The following is a 14,969-nucleotide window of genomic DNA, read 5'->3' on the forward strand; positions in this document are numbered from 1 at the left end:
TTGGTCTCTCTCACCAGTACCCAGACTACTACCTTGTGAAAACGGACTTTTCTGCTTCCCTAGGAATGGCTTCTAATAGATTCCCTCAACTGAGAGAGGCTGGGAGGTCGCAAGGTATTAAGGGAACGATACACTGAAATGGTAGAAGGAGAAGTAGTACAAAACCAAGAATGAATATCACAGAGGTAAATGTATACACCTAAAATAAAAAAAAAAGCCAAGAAGGCGAAAGTTCAGAGTATATGGAAACATAAATAGTAAACAGGAGTATAATAGTAAACAGGAGTAAACAGGAGTATAATAGTAAACAGGAGTATAAACTACTAACTAGAAGAAAGTATAGATTTAATGAATGACAATAGAGTTGATTATTTGTTAAGAAAATAATATAACTTGAAAGTATCTTTACAGCAGTTACAAACAATATTAAAAAAACAAACAAAAAACCTTATAAGATAATTTTAGAACAAAGCATGTGAGATATAGGGCATATAAAAAAAGAGCCTAAACTGTGAAGTTAAAAGAATACAGGGATCAGTTCACAGCACGTCATTCTACACTGTGATCTGCTACTTAAATAGCTGTGGTACATTTGGCAACTCACTCAACAGTTACTTTATCTGTTGCATATAAATAACCCCATGTTTCAACAATTTTCATACCATAATAACAATAAAACTAGCCATGGATGGGATAACACTGTAAAAAATGTGAAGCACCTTATAAACAAGGTTGTAATTTTTACTTTAGTAAATTAGTAACCAATTTCACTTGTGTCAGTGTCTAATTATAATAATACAGGACAATTGTGATAGGCCCTTACCAATACTCCAGCAAGAACTGCTTTTAGATTCAAACCCAATCAAGATTTCTCACAAGGGAAACTATGCTTCCTCATAAAAATGGATTTTCCTTGGCTGAGTAATTCTCTAGAGGCACAGTTTTCTTTTTTATTATGGGCATATAGTACCATGAAGATAGAGTCCAGAAAATTTTATCTGGGAGCAAAGGACTGCATACTTATATATGGACTAGAGAAAGTAAGAAGTGCAGTCTTCACTTGCATATGACAAAATTTTATATGCTGAGAATTTTGAGAATCCAAAGTCACATCCTGCACCCATATAAAGAACATTACTTCTGAAGACACAATATTAACCAGGATATCACACAAGGTCCATGTATAATCTATACACAATTACAAAAAAGCCAGCACAACAGGTGACAGATATTGTCCCCATAAATTCAAATATTATTCATGTTCATGGACTCTCTGTGCTAAAGAATCTTATGTTACCATTTTTATTTTACTGCATTGTGTTTTTACTTTGCTTAACAAAGATAATCTGAGGATGTTCATAGCACAATTAAAATATACCTACTAATTGGTTTTACAATTTCTGAAAACACAGGTGAAAAACACGCACATTAAAAATTTATTTCCTTAAAAACCATAGTGTCTTTTAGTTTAACATGGTGATTGCATATGAATTTATCTCTTACAATTGATTATAATGAGTAAGAGGGGAGAAAAAGAATAAATCCCAAAAGACAAAGACAATTGGAAAGGAACGGCAGTAAATATGATGTCAAGGGAATTTTTAGAGCTAGAAAGCAGAAGGACACATTACAACTTACTAAGCAGATCAGGGAAAGAGAAAAGCTAAGCCAGCGATCAGCAGGAAGGGGGAAAAAGACCAAATATTCTGTGTCACAGAAACCTGGAATGGTTGGGGAAACCAGTTTACTTTCCAAGGCAGAGATGTAGAGGAGCAACTAAAACCAGAAACATTTATTCAAATTCTATTTAAAAAGCAATTTGGTTCCATTGCCTCTTTGCCACCCCAGAGGGGCTCAAGTTCACAAGCACAGTTGCAAAAGAGTGGAACAAACATAAAATATACATGATGGCCTATGTGCTACCAAATATGATCAAGCAGACTAACCCCCTTGGTGATGGCAAGAATGGGGAAAATAAGGCATAAATGCCTCAGGCAAGACTAGGTTACTTTCTACAGAACATTGCCATTCCAAGAGATAAACCTACAGATCCTTATATTTGGGCACCCAGGAAACAAGTCCCCACAACTAAAAGGCAGATGAAAGAGAAGGAAGGAGGGATGGAGGAAGGAGGAACTGAGAAGTTACCAATATTTGATGTTGTACCGTGCCCCAATCCACTTTATTGGACCAATGCACCCATCCTCCAGCTAATGGATGCTTAGGGCATCCATCTATCCCTCATCTGCAGAATCGTCCTTGGCTAAGAGGTAGCCACCACGCTGTGGAGGTCATAAACTCCACACCCTCTGCCCCACCGTGCCAGTAACTGTTCAGAGCTAACTCTGCCCTGGCTCTCCCATCGGGACCGCACGAAAGCTAAATCCCAGTTGAAAGATTATATATCCTCACTTATTTCCTGTCCCAGACCAGTGCTTCTCTCCTTTTCTCCTGAGTATGCTGACTCAATAAAGTAAATGCATCCCAATTCCTTTCTCAAGTTCTATTTCTAGGGAAGTTGAACTAAGACGTCACTTGATTTATTTAAATACATTGAGAGGTGCTTCATATCTGACAGACTGGGAATAGGTCCTGTGAAAACAACAACAAAAAGAAACAATTGTTAAACCACAGGAAAACAAGAGCTTGTACAAGGAAGAGAGTAAAACAATCATAGTATACTATATATATGACTTCACCATGAATAAAAAGAAAATGTTCATTTAAACATATATTTGTACATATACAATACATATATATACGTGTGTGTGTGTGTGTGTGTGTGTGTGTGTGTGTGTATGAGATAAATTTAGTGGGAGGATAGAGGAAGAAAATATTTGTGTGTGTGTTGGGGGCAGGGACTGAGAAAAGCAAATATATTTCCCACATGACTAAATCAATAATCACTTAAAAATGAATGGCAGTTATTTAGAAATATGAGGTAAATATCAGAAGAAACAGTCAAAAAGTTTGAAAGTGGATGTCTTGAGAGCAAAAAAGGAGGAATAAAGCGAATGCTGTTTTTAATTATAAGCCTTATAGAACTAGTTGATTTTTAAAACTTCATACATGTACGTATTTATAAAATATAGACTCATATTCACATATACCTGCATATAAAAAGTATATTAATTTTAGAAAATCCAGAAAAGTATAAAAATATAAAAATAATCTCTAGCCTCAATGCACAGAGACAATTTTTTTTTTAATATTTTGTTATGACTCTGCTTAGTCTTTTTTCCTTTGGTTATTTTATCTTTCATAATCACAATCATTCTGTATATGCATTTTTATTTAATATATCATATGTATTTACGGACATTATTACTGTCTTTTATAAGCATTATTTTTGGTAAAATATTTCACCATAGAAATTTTATAATGTATTTACCATTCTCCTTTTTTTCTGCTTTTACAGAACTCCCCATACATCTCCATTATAAATAATGTTGTGATGCACTTCTGTGAGCATAAAGCAGATATCCACTGACTATTACGCCCAAATCTATCAATTTGTAGGGGCTTTCACACCTGAAATCATTTCAACAAAATTTTCCCCCAATAAAACAATTTAAAGGTACTGTAGGTTTCATTATAATGAGATGTTACCTATGTAAATGATTTTCCAGTTCTTTGGTTTTAGGAGTTTGCCATCTCCCTCTGGGAAACTTTTCACTTTCTAGTACAACTTCAAGCTTTCCCCGATGAGCACTAAAACCAATAAGTCATTCGTTTTTCTTGCTGCATTTGCCTCTCCTGTCATTGAATTCATTTCAATGTCTCTCAAGGGGCTTATAATCTTCCTTTCCTGTCTTCTCAATTCACATATATTTAAGAAACTGTCCATATTTCTTCACAAAACATGCATTCTTCTTGAAGGTCTTCTTATGATTTATTTGATGGTATGTGCCTTTGTCTTTCATTTGCAATTTTTTAAAGATTTCTTACCTTCTACACCTTTTCATTTTGTGCAACCTTTATGTTTTTTCCATAGACATCAACCTTGTTAATTTTCTCCTTCAACTAATGTTTATTAATGATATCCATGTTGTTTTACTCCCAGTGACTTAAGAGCAACCATTAAGTTGAGTCTTTACCATATACCCGGCATCTGTTAGGTGTGTTAAATATAATGCCTCATTTTTTTTCTTCATTATAACCCTGTAAATTAGGCACCAAGTTGTATTCCACTGTCATATTAAAGGAAACAAACACCAATTGTAATGTGAAACAACTGGACGTACTAGTTATTTGGAACAAAGAGAGTTTCCTTCCACTCTTTGGAAAATGGAGATGGAGTTAGAAATTGGTTCTTGTTTGTTGTTTAGTTTTAAATCACTAAATTGAGTCAAACAATTAAAATCAAATAAAATTGACATTTTCCTTTCCATTCAGTGCTTTAGTGACTACTTTTTCAACTGATTTTTGCATTGCCTTAGCTAAACCTCTGTAGGAGTCAATTAACAACACTTTCAAAATCAAACATTGACTACTTGATTTTGACTACCTAATATTCAATACATGGCTCTTGATGAAAAAGTGAATTTGGGGAAAAGTGTTAATAGATTGTATAAGTCCATCTCTCCTATTGGGGGGAAAATTATTTAAAAAGCAAGATCTGGTTAAACATCATTACTTTTGCATAGGGTAATCCATTTATACCTAGAAATTATATGTTTGCTATTTCTAAATGTATATATTTATTTTTCCCATTGCTTGCTATCAGCAAGTATTTAAACAGTTGAATGATTAATTTTCATAATGTGTTAATCTAATGCAATGTCTCTTATACCAATGGTAATTACTTAATTTTTTTTTCTTTTCCTTTCACTGTTAGGAAGAAACAGCTCAGAGAGTAAGTAGTATGAGTCAGGGATGCATGCAATGACACTTCATTCTCTTTCTTTTCTTCATATTGGACTTTATCTCGGCCTTTGTGTTGTTTGACCTACATTATCCTTAGAAATTCTCCATTAGAGGAGCCATGCATCACAGGAATAGGCTGGCACTAGACCCTATGGTGTTTAGACAATAGCTGACAACATCCTGGGAGAAACATGACTTTGGCACAAACTAAGTGGTTTGTGGGACCTAGAGGGGCAGCAGCTGCTAAGAGTGGGCTATCTGAATGGAATACTTTCATGGCAGCATTTTCATGGCCCCCTAGTATTTCCTAATGAGTCACCAGACATGGTGGCCCCTCATGGGTTTTTCTGCATTAGTCTGTATCTTGGACTCTGGCTTCTTTTGATACTCACTGCTGTTCTCTGTGCTCTTGCTTCTCAGAATGACCTGTGGCAGTTCTCAAACTGCCCGTGATCCTAGGGTCATTGGCTACTGGCACACTGTCCCAGGATGATGAGGGGAAGGCTTATAAGGAAGAGTTGTTACTGCCTGCCTTTTATCATATATCCCAGGCATGGTACTGGCCTTCCTGTTAATTCTCCCAACACAAAGGAGTGTGTACCTTTTGATATTTTTTAAATCGTGCATCCATTTACATGAGAGAATGATAACACAGTATCTTTTAAGTTATAGCATACATGGCTACTTTGTGGGCTCAAAGGATCTAGCCCATATTCCTGGAGAAGAGGCCTCTATACTTGGATATGTACAGAGCTATCTTCCCCTTCAATCTCTATCCTAGCTCTTTGTGACAGGGAATATCTTAATCTAGCCAATGAGCGTGCCCTAGAAAAAAAGTTAACCGTCAGAATCAGGTCTCAATAACTGAGACCAAAGAGCGGCCCCAGCCTTAGCCCTGGATTTCCCTCAACATGGGATCAACATATAATCAAGACATGTGCATAACAGTCTTATCTAGTAGCTCCAAAAGCATAATCATATCAGAACAAATACTCCAACACCAGTATACCCCACATCTTGGATATTGACCTATGTAGAATGACAGTATGGGTCATCCTTGGCACAGTATAAGTTGAATTTCAACTCCCTCAATCTAGTACAATTCCTTCCTTCAGCCTTCTAGAACACCACTTCCTATCTCCTGTCAATGGATCTTCAAACAAGAACAAACAGGGCAAGCAACTCTACCGAGAAAAAAGTACAATTTAAATCCACATGGAGAAAAGAAACATTCTTCTCCCTCATAAGCAGAAAAGCCAGTGGAGACAGAGTTCTGTCTCAACAACACACGACTATGTAGAATCCTAAATGTACGCTTCCTTTCTCAGTCTACTAGCTCTTCATTAAAGGTAACAATTATTTCAAAATGCTCTCAAAGAACAATAGGAAGCTTACTTTGTATTGCTAAAGGATCCTTTTAGATGATTACCATAAACACTGAAACAAAATGTCCAACGCAGGTATTTAAATCCTTTCCTCGGAGATTAAAAATGTTTATACCTGTAACATGTCATCTCTTCCCAGCTACTGCCAGTTCTATAGATATTTATAAAAATCTCTGAAGTTTCAGCCAGGAAACTCTTTACCTATAATACCATTAAATCCAACATCTTTAAAGTAGCAAATGTCCAATATATCTTTTTTAATCTCTAAATCTGTACAATGTAATTTATTAATGTAAACTACCTACTGAATCCCCTCTGTAACTCACCTTTAATATATTGCTTCCTAAATCTTCTAGAAATGTGGATACGACACTTTGTAGAAGAGTCGGAAACCAATTACATTCCAAATCTAATTTTTTCCAATTCTACATAAATTATTTACACTTAATAACCACAGGTGTTAGAAAATGTCCACTCTTATCTGGCCACATGCTTCCCATTGGTATTAACTCTGCTGTCTGGAAACATACAAAAATCTAATACTCCAAATACCTGACCACATTTATACATCATTTTTTTTCTCTTCATGCTAAATAAGCCTTTTTCCTTCAACCATGTCTCATATTATATGGTGCAGGATCTTTTAAACAGTATGGGCTTACTTAACAGGAAACAGATGTTTTCTACTATTTACTACATATAGGACCTTGGGGACATTTCTAAGCCTAATTTTCACATCTTGAATATGTAGCTATGGAGAGACTAGTGCCTACTTCATAAGGCAATTATGAAACTTAATTAAGATTATACATTTAAATCAAATAACACACTACTTTGTATGTAATACTAGCTTATGTTATTGTCTTGGGCACTTTTGTCTAACTAATCTTTTGTTTTTATCTGTCTGAAAAAGATGTGGTACCTAAAGAACAGCATAAACAAGCAAACAAAACAGAAATTGACTCAGAGATATAGAGAAAAACCCTGATTGTTGCTAGATGGGAGGGGGATGGGGCTGGGGGAGAAGGTGAAGGGATTAGGAAGCACCAATTGGTAGTCACAATATAGTCACGGGGATATGAAATACCGTACGGGGAATATAATCAATCATGTTGTAAAGATTATGTAGGGTACCAGATGGGTACTGGGCTTATCAGGGGGATCACCTCATGGACGGTGTAGATGCCTGACCACTGCACTGTACACTTGAGGCTGAGTAGAATAGTATTAAATATCATCTAAAACTATACATACCTGGGGTGCCAAAGATGTATAAATATGACTTGTATTCATCTTTGGTTATCAGTATACGTACACTGAATACTACAATTTTAATACAGTTTTTCTTTTCTTAAAATGTGTATACATTCTTTGGCACCCCCTGTATGTGTCTATATGTATATAGAGTCATGGGATGTAAAGTACAGCATAGGGAGTGTAGTCAATAGTATTGTAACAGCTATAAACGATGTCAGAGGGGTAGTACATGGCAGGGTTATCACTTTGCGAGGGGTATAAATATCTAACTATCATATTGCTTTGTACACCCGAAACTATATGTATATTAACCAAGAGGTATTCTAGTGGGTACCATTTTCCTATTAACATTACTGAAAAGCACATTCCTTGTCAATAATTGGATATTATATTCATATTCAGTTAAACACTTCCTCTCCAAAGAGTGACTACATGTCCCTTCTTTAAGTCACAACCATTGTTTAGCATCTACCAGAAGGCAGAAAGTACAACCATGAAATGAAAAAAAAAAGACATATAGACATATAAACAAACAGGTATAAGTGTTATGCATAGAGTATATGCAATAAGAGCTATGAAAGAAAGATGTAAAAAGTGTTACCAATATACAGAGATAATTACCAAATAATATTGCTCTGGAGGATATCAGGGAAAGTTCTAGAAAAGGGGTATTTGATGAGATAGTCATTCATTTGTCCATCCATCCATCTCTCCATTTACTACGCAATCTTTGTTCAATGGTTTCTATGCTACAGGCATTATGCTCTCTCTAGTAATGGCTGCCGATAATACAGAGATAAATATACAGCCCTTGTCACCAAAGAGAAAACTATCTAGTAGAAGAAGAAAACAGATAAACAATGATGTCAATATACTATGGTTAGAGCCATGATATCCAAAATGTTAAGGGAACTCATTATTTGGTTCTAAGAGAAGGCTTAGTTGTAACCTGAGAAGTGAGAAGGGTTGCTAGATTCAGCAAGTAAAAATACAAAATGCCCATTTAAATCTATATTTCAGATAAAGAACAGTTTGTTTAGTATAAGTATGTCCCCATGCACTACTCAGAACATACTATACAACAAATTATTTGCTGTTTTTATGAAATTTAAATTTAGATGGATGTCCTGTATTTTATTGACAATCCTAAACCTGAGGGGTGATTAGACATTTCCCCATGTCCAGGATTTGAGGGGGACACTAGGAAGCCATCTGAAAAAAAGGAGGGAACATCATCTAAAAGGGCTGGAGTGACTCCACACAGTGTGAGGCAGGCTAAAAAAAAGAGGAGTCCAGAAAGCTGAAGAAAATGTTATAAACAATATTGAGATTGCATGCTACTCCTTAGAGCAACTAGCAGCTATTTAAAGGATTTTTGCATTTTCCAAAGATCAGTCTGGCTGTCGTGTGAAGAACAGATTCAAGAGAGCAAGTTTGGAGACAGAAGGAGTTAATTGAGAGAAGAAAGAATATAGAGCAGGGCATTCTCATCAAAGGAAATAGCTTGAACAAAGCCATAAAGGCAAAGATGTGAAAATCTTGTATAATCAAAGAGTAACGAACAGTTTAGATTGCAAGGGACAGACTAAGAGAAAATTAAACTAGAAAGTGAGGTAGAGGCCAATTTCTAGGGCACTTATATGGAAAAGCTTCAGACTTAATCCCTAGGAAGTGGCTGAAAGATTTTAAAGGGATTATCATATCATCCTATTTCTCACTTTGAGAAAATGGACAGGTTAGTCTGACGTCCAAAAAATGTCAGATGCAATAAAGTCAGTGGTGATTCTCTGGTGAAGTAAGAAATAAGATCAAGTTAAGGATGAAATGATTAAAGTACTCTCATTCTAATCAAATGCTTGTTTGTGTGTGCGTGTGTGTGTGTGTGTGTGTGTGTGTATGTGTGTATTTAAAACTGACCCTTTACTCATTCTGTAGAATCTTAGATCTTAGTACTAAGATTAGTATTTTGAGTGCAAATAAAACCCAGGGCAAAGAAACATAGGAAAGGGTTATGCTAAGACTTGTAAACATTTTCTTCTTCCGCTTACTTTCCCAGACCCATGTTAATCAAGTGATTATGTCATCATCATGAGGTAGATGTCATTTTTATGCCCATTTTATAATAAGGAATTGGAGTCACACAGAAGTGGCAGCCTGACTCCAAAGAGAGATGTATTACCACATTGAAATATTCAGAAGATGTGAATTCTATTGTCTTAAATCAGCTTAGCCCTTAAGTAACGAATAGACCATCACCCCCCCCAAAAAAAGAACAGCTGAAAAAATATATAAAATGGCCTCTAGAGAGAAAAAAATAAGATGAGGAAAATAAATATCCTCAAAGCCTATATGTATCATCATTTGCGGTTGGTTGTCAAAAACAAAATTTTAGATCTTCCATAGCCAGTCTGCAGCTCAAACAAGATGTTGATAAAAAGAAATATCTGTTTCATCTATCATATATTTCATCTATTATATATAGATCTTGTCAACATTTCAAAAGAAGGAAAGAAGCACGTCTAGTTCTGTGAATTTATCAGTACCCCAAGAGTAGATCTGCATTTGAGAGGAGGTCTGCGGCCAACTTGACAGAAGCGATGAACAGACCAGAATCTCAACCCACAGAGAATTGCTGCTGCTACTTCTATTCTCTGCATTAGGACCAACAGAATAACTCCCCTCATTAAATTGGTAGATGAAAGGCAAACACATCTTTATACATGTATCTAGGAGCTGTTGTCAACAAAATACTCCAAGATTTAAGCAAAAGTAGGGGTGCAGAGATATAGAACATGTGCTCAAGTTGACTAAATTTAAAACTTCGGAGAAATGCCCAAAGGCTTCTCAAAATGAGAGTCTAATAGGCTGGTTTCTGATATAAACCAAAAACAAAAAGAAAGAAAAGCTTTACCCTTACTAGAATGAGAGTAAAATAGAAATAAAAGTATTCTACATTTAGTAAGCTTGATAAATAAGCAAATTCTATATCAAATATTTATACTGAGTATAAGGAAGAGGGTGTGTGAGGTATCTTCTCTGAACATTAATAAAGAGAAGAACATATTATGTGAGTTTTTTAGGAGAAATTCATAGTACTTGGTTAAGAAGAAAAATGTGAAGCCAAGAATTTACTTAAATTTTAAAGTGTTGCAGGTAGTCCAGGGTAACCACTAAAAAAAAATTAAAGAGATAATATAATTGATATGCTAACATGAGATAAAATGGAGTCATATACAACACTCAATTAAAACCAGAGAAAGAGGAAAAAAGAGGTGACTAAAGAAAAAATTACAAGTGCAACAAATAGAAGAGTGTTACAAACATGGGAGATTGTAATCCAATGATATCAATAATCAATTTAAATGTGAATAGTCTAAAAACACCAATTGTAAGTCAGAAATTATGAAGTGATAGAAAACACAAGCCAATTACACGCTGTCTATCAGAAACCCACTTTAAATAGGAAAACTGAAGTAGGTTAAGAGCGAAGGAATGGAAAAAAGATATACCACGCAAACACTTATCAAAAGAAAGTGGATGGAGGTATGTTAATTTCAGACAAATTGGGCTACAGAACAAGAAAATTGTCAGGGATAAATAGGGGCATTACAAACTGAGAATGACGTCAATTCTCCAGGAAGATATAACAATCCGTAACATGTATAAACCTAACTCACAGAGCATCAAACTAGAAGATGCTAAAATCATTCTCACATGGCAAGCAGAGACATCCTTCTAACTGGAACCAGTTTGCTTAAAGTACAGTACACTCGGGATAAAGCAACTTTATCGTTCCCCTATTGTTCCTACAAACCTACAAGCTCTGTGGAATGAGATCTCCTTCCCCTGTCCTCTGTCACTTCAGAGAGCCCCAGAGAGTTAGTACTTAATACGTCAATCCCAGGGAAATAATAGAAGCTCTGAAATTTAAAGATGTCCCCATTCTTCTCATCCTGACCTTCTGCATGTGGGATGCCTGCCATGGGACCAGGACCTGACTAGATTTCCTGCCTGGTAGCTGTGTGGTTTTTGACATCTCCACTGTTGGAGTAGATGAAAGGACAGAAGTAAGGGGACACAAAAGCTCTGTCTTGACTGGCATTGAACATACGTTGGCTTTCACATGTCCATTTCATGTTTGTGTGTTTACATCTACATTTCTAGGGCTGTAAATGGGTTTACAGCTGATTGTGCATATAATGGTTAATTTTATGTCACCTTGCATAAGTGACATCACAGCTCATACTGCTGTTACAGGCTGCTGCAGCCAGAATCTCATCATTTGTCTTTCTCAGGCCCCAAGCTGTGGGGGACAAATATTAAGCTATCTGAAAGATCCCCATGGAACGCCACCTCCCTCTCAAAGGGAGAGGTGACACATCTCACAGCACTGATTCTTTCCACATAAACCGTGTCTCCAACCTCTCACTTTGGCATCTGTGTGTCCACCTTCTTTTATAGTCTGGAAGCTGATGGTCACAAAATCTCTCATCTGAGCCCCCTTTGAAGTCCTCCTCAGGCAGTTTACCCCTCACAGTATTTGGCACTTATCGTCTCAAGGCCTCAGCAAAATCACAAAATGACCATTTTAATTTCTCCATTTACATAATGTAATCATGATCATGTGAGTCCCCTGCTTTGAATGCTCATATCCCTTTGGTGTTGGGATGAAGACTCATTTCTTAGAATTGTCACCAGGCTCTTCATCACCTTCCTTTCCAGTCTCAATTTGAATCTCTTGTCCTCAAACCAAGTCTCTACGGGATAAATTTTCTTTCAATTCCTGAATTAGTCTTCACTCTTTTCTCTCAAATCTCAATGATGCGGTTGCCTCCATTGTATTGGATAACTCCCTACTTTTGCTCTAGGTCTCGGTTTACTTATTACTTCCACCAGAAAGTTATCTCTAAATCTTCCTCTGGCCTCCCCACTAATACAACCTACGTGCTCCTGCTAAGTACTCATAAGCACTCCTTCTCCAATTGTGCCTAGTTATAATTGTCATCTCAGCTAACATGGACAGCATACGGGTGGGCATCATATGTATCTAGCTCAAGGTTGTATACCCAGAACCTAGCACAGTGACTAATAATGCATAGGCACCCAACAAATATGTAATAATCAACTAACCATTTGATTTATGCTTGGTACTCATTATTGGAAACAATCTAATCATGTGACATTCGGTCACATGAAAATGGCAATAAACAGATTATGCCTGTTGTCCAATTCAGTTATTTCAATGGATTTCAAAGAAAAGGTTACAAAATTATTAAGAGACCCCCCAGCAATTCTGTTATATAATACTGGTAGCAGGAGTAAAAATTAATTGGGACCCCAAAGATTATTTTAAATATCTTTCGAGTTTCAAAGAAGAAGTAAAAGGAAACTTTTTTGGGGGACACTGAGAATACAGTTGTTGATCTTATGTGAAACTAGATCATTGAAATAGTTTCTACAAAATCTTGAACCAAGTAAGTCAACATTTAATCTTTTTGTTTTCTCTCTTCATATTTGTTGTCCTTTAAGGGTTTTAAAACTTCAATGTTAGTTTTGAAGTGTTATCAGTCTTTTCACTCCCCACTGATATAAACTGAGAAATAAGGGTTCCTATTTCTAACGTAGAGATGATAGAAGATATAAGTCAATTTTTAGGGGTTCATAACTTAAATAGTAACAGAGTTGAGCTCTTTCCGGCAAAATGACAGGTGTGCTGATGTGCTGAGGCCAGGAGCTTCCGCGCCTGCCGTGGCCCCAGGGTCAGTCCCACAGCTTGTCAGGGCCCACGCAGTGGCCGCCGGACACTACCTACTGCAGCGCTCTTGTTCCCAGCCAGCGATGCTGGGGGCCCCTAGTCCCCACGGCCTCAATATCTCTGCCATCTCATTTGCAGAAGCCCAGATTCAGGCCCCCCGTCTCATTCCTGCAACTCCCTCACCCACAGCGGTAACTGAGGTGGCTGCTGGACACCTCAGAGCTTTGCTGAAATGGGGTTGGGGTCACTAGACTTCATGCATGTGAACCTACACTTACCTCGGTGTGGGGCCATGGCTGCATGTACAGGTTTTGCCCACTGCCTGGCATTTCCTCTCACTGTGAAGGGCCAACGAGAAGCAGCCAAGATCCACAGCCATTTGCCAGAGATCTAGAAGTTTCCCACTCGAATTAGAGAGGCCAGGTTAGCAAAGATCACGCTGAGTTTTACAGGGCCTCCTCGGACATGACGTTTTATCAGAAAAAGCATGCTATTAAACTCCTTAGGTCTCTCATTCTCCTTCTGACTCAGGCCAGGCCCCCATGTTCATCTCCTTCTTCCTTGCTGTGAGAGAAATGGCCAAGCTTCCTGTGCCCGGCCTACAGATAGTGGCCTCTGGTGGTTGCCGGATCTCACACTATCTGACCTCACCTACATATCACCACTGGTCACCGCTACAATGCGGGGTGTCCATGAGCTAGGTGCTGAGCCTGGTGTGTGAAGTTCTGACCTTCGGTGGATGGGAAACGTGATGAGACCGATGCCCCTGGCAGGCGTGCCCATAACTGTCCATTTCCCCTCGGCAGTGCACATGTCTCGGCTGTCCTCCAATGCGTCCTCCCTGGGCCAGGTGGCTTGCCTCCGGATTCCACCTATACGCACTGGACTTAAAATGCCCCAGCATGTCGTGCAGGCCTCCAACAAATTACCCCCACAGAAAGGCTGGCAGAATGTTGAAATCACACATCAGCTACAACAGGGTGAACGGCGCACGCAGAGCAACTTAGAGCTAGCAGCCAGGGGTCCCTTATGACGGAAATGCCCCTCCCAACACCTCCAACAGCAGCAACAAACCAAAGTCTAAGCAGCCCTGGCCTGACACGCGTGGCTAAATTCTGTTGCCTGCTCAGATTGGCAGGAACTCTCTTCAAAGACTCGCCTTAGAACAAGATTTGGCGCACTGGGTCCTTGCCCCAGATCTAGAAACTGGGCAGCATGGAGATGTTTGTTTTAGAAGTGGATTCCACTACAGACTCTCACCTAAGTATAAAATAGTATTGGGGGGCCAAGTATCTTCCCAGCCACAGAATTAGTAATCTTCTGTACTATAAATTAAATTTAATATATATATATATATATATATATATATATACACACACACACACACACATATATATTATCCTATATATATTATATCCTATATATATTATTCTATCATATATATATATAGGAACTGAGTTGATACATTACTGTAAAATATCAATTTAAAGAAAATCAGTTTCTTCTTTAAAAGCAAAACTCTCAACTATTTTTCTTCATTCATTCAATTTGTCATTCGGTCATGAAATCGAAGTCAGTTAATTAGAATTTACTAAGTCTTCACAAAACCAAGTTCATCACTATCTTGGCTATTTGTAAAAATTTGATATGGTTGTTAATGGTTTGTTTCGATCTCAAATGAAGGAAGTTAAACCATCACTCCCGTA

The 14,969-nt window shown here is 37.4% G+C and overlaps 1 pseudogene; it reads left to right on the forward strand.

Moving 5' to 3' along the window:
• The first annotated feature begins 11,127 nt into the window (after positions 1 to 11,127).
• On the forward strand, positions 11,128 to 14,375 carry LOC117038437 (mitochondrial inner membrane protein OXA1L-like; annotated as a pseudogene).
• Positions 14,376 to 14,969: the final 594 nt, after the last annotated feature.

The sequence above is a fragment of the Rhinolophus ferrumequinum genome, chromosome 18 (assembly GCF_004115265.2).
Source record: "Rhinolophus ferrumequinum isolate MPI-CBG mRhiFer1 chromosome 18, mRhiFer1_v1.p, whole genome shotgun sequence".
NCBI classification, from domain to species: Eukaryota; Metazoa; Chordata; class Mammalia; order Chiroptera; family Rhinolophidae; genus Rhinolophus; species Rhinolophus ferrumequinum.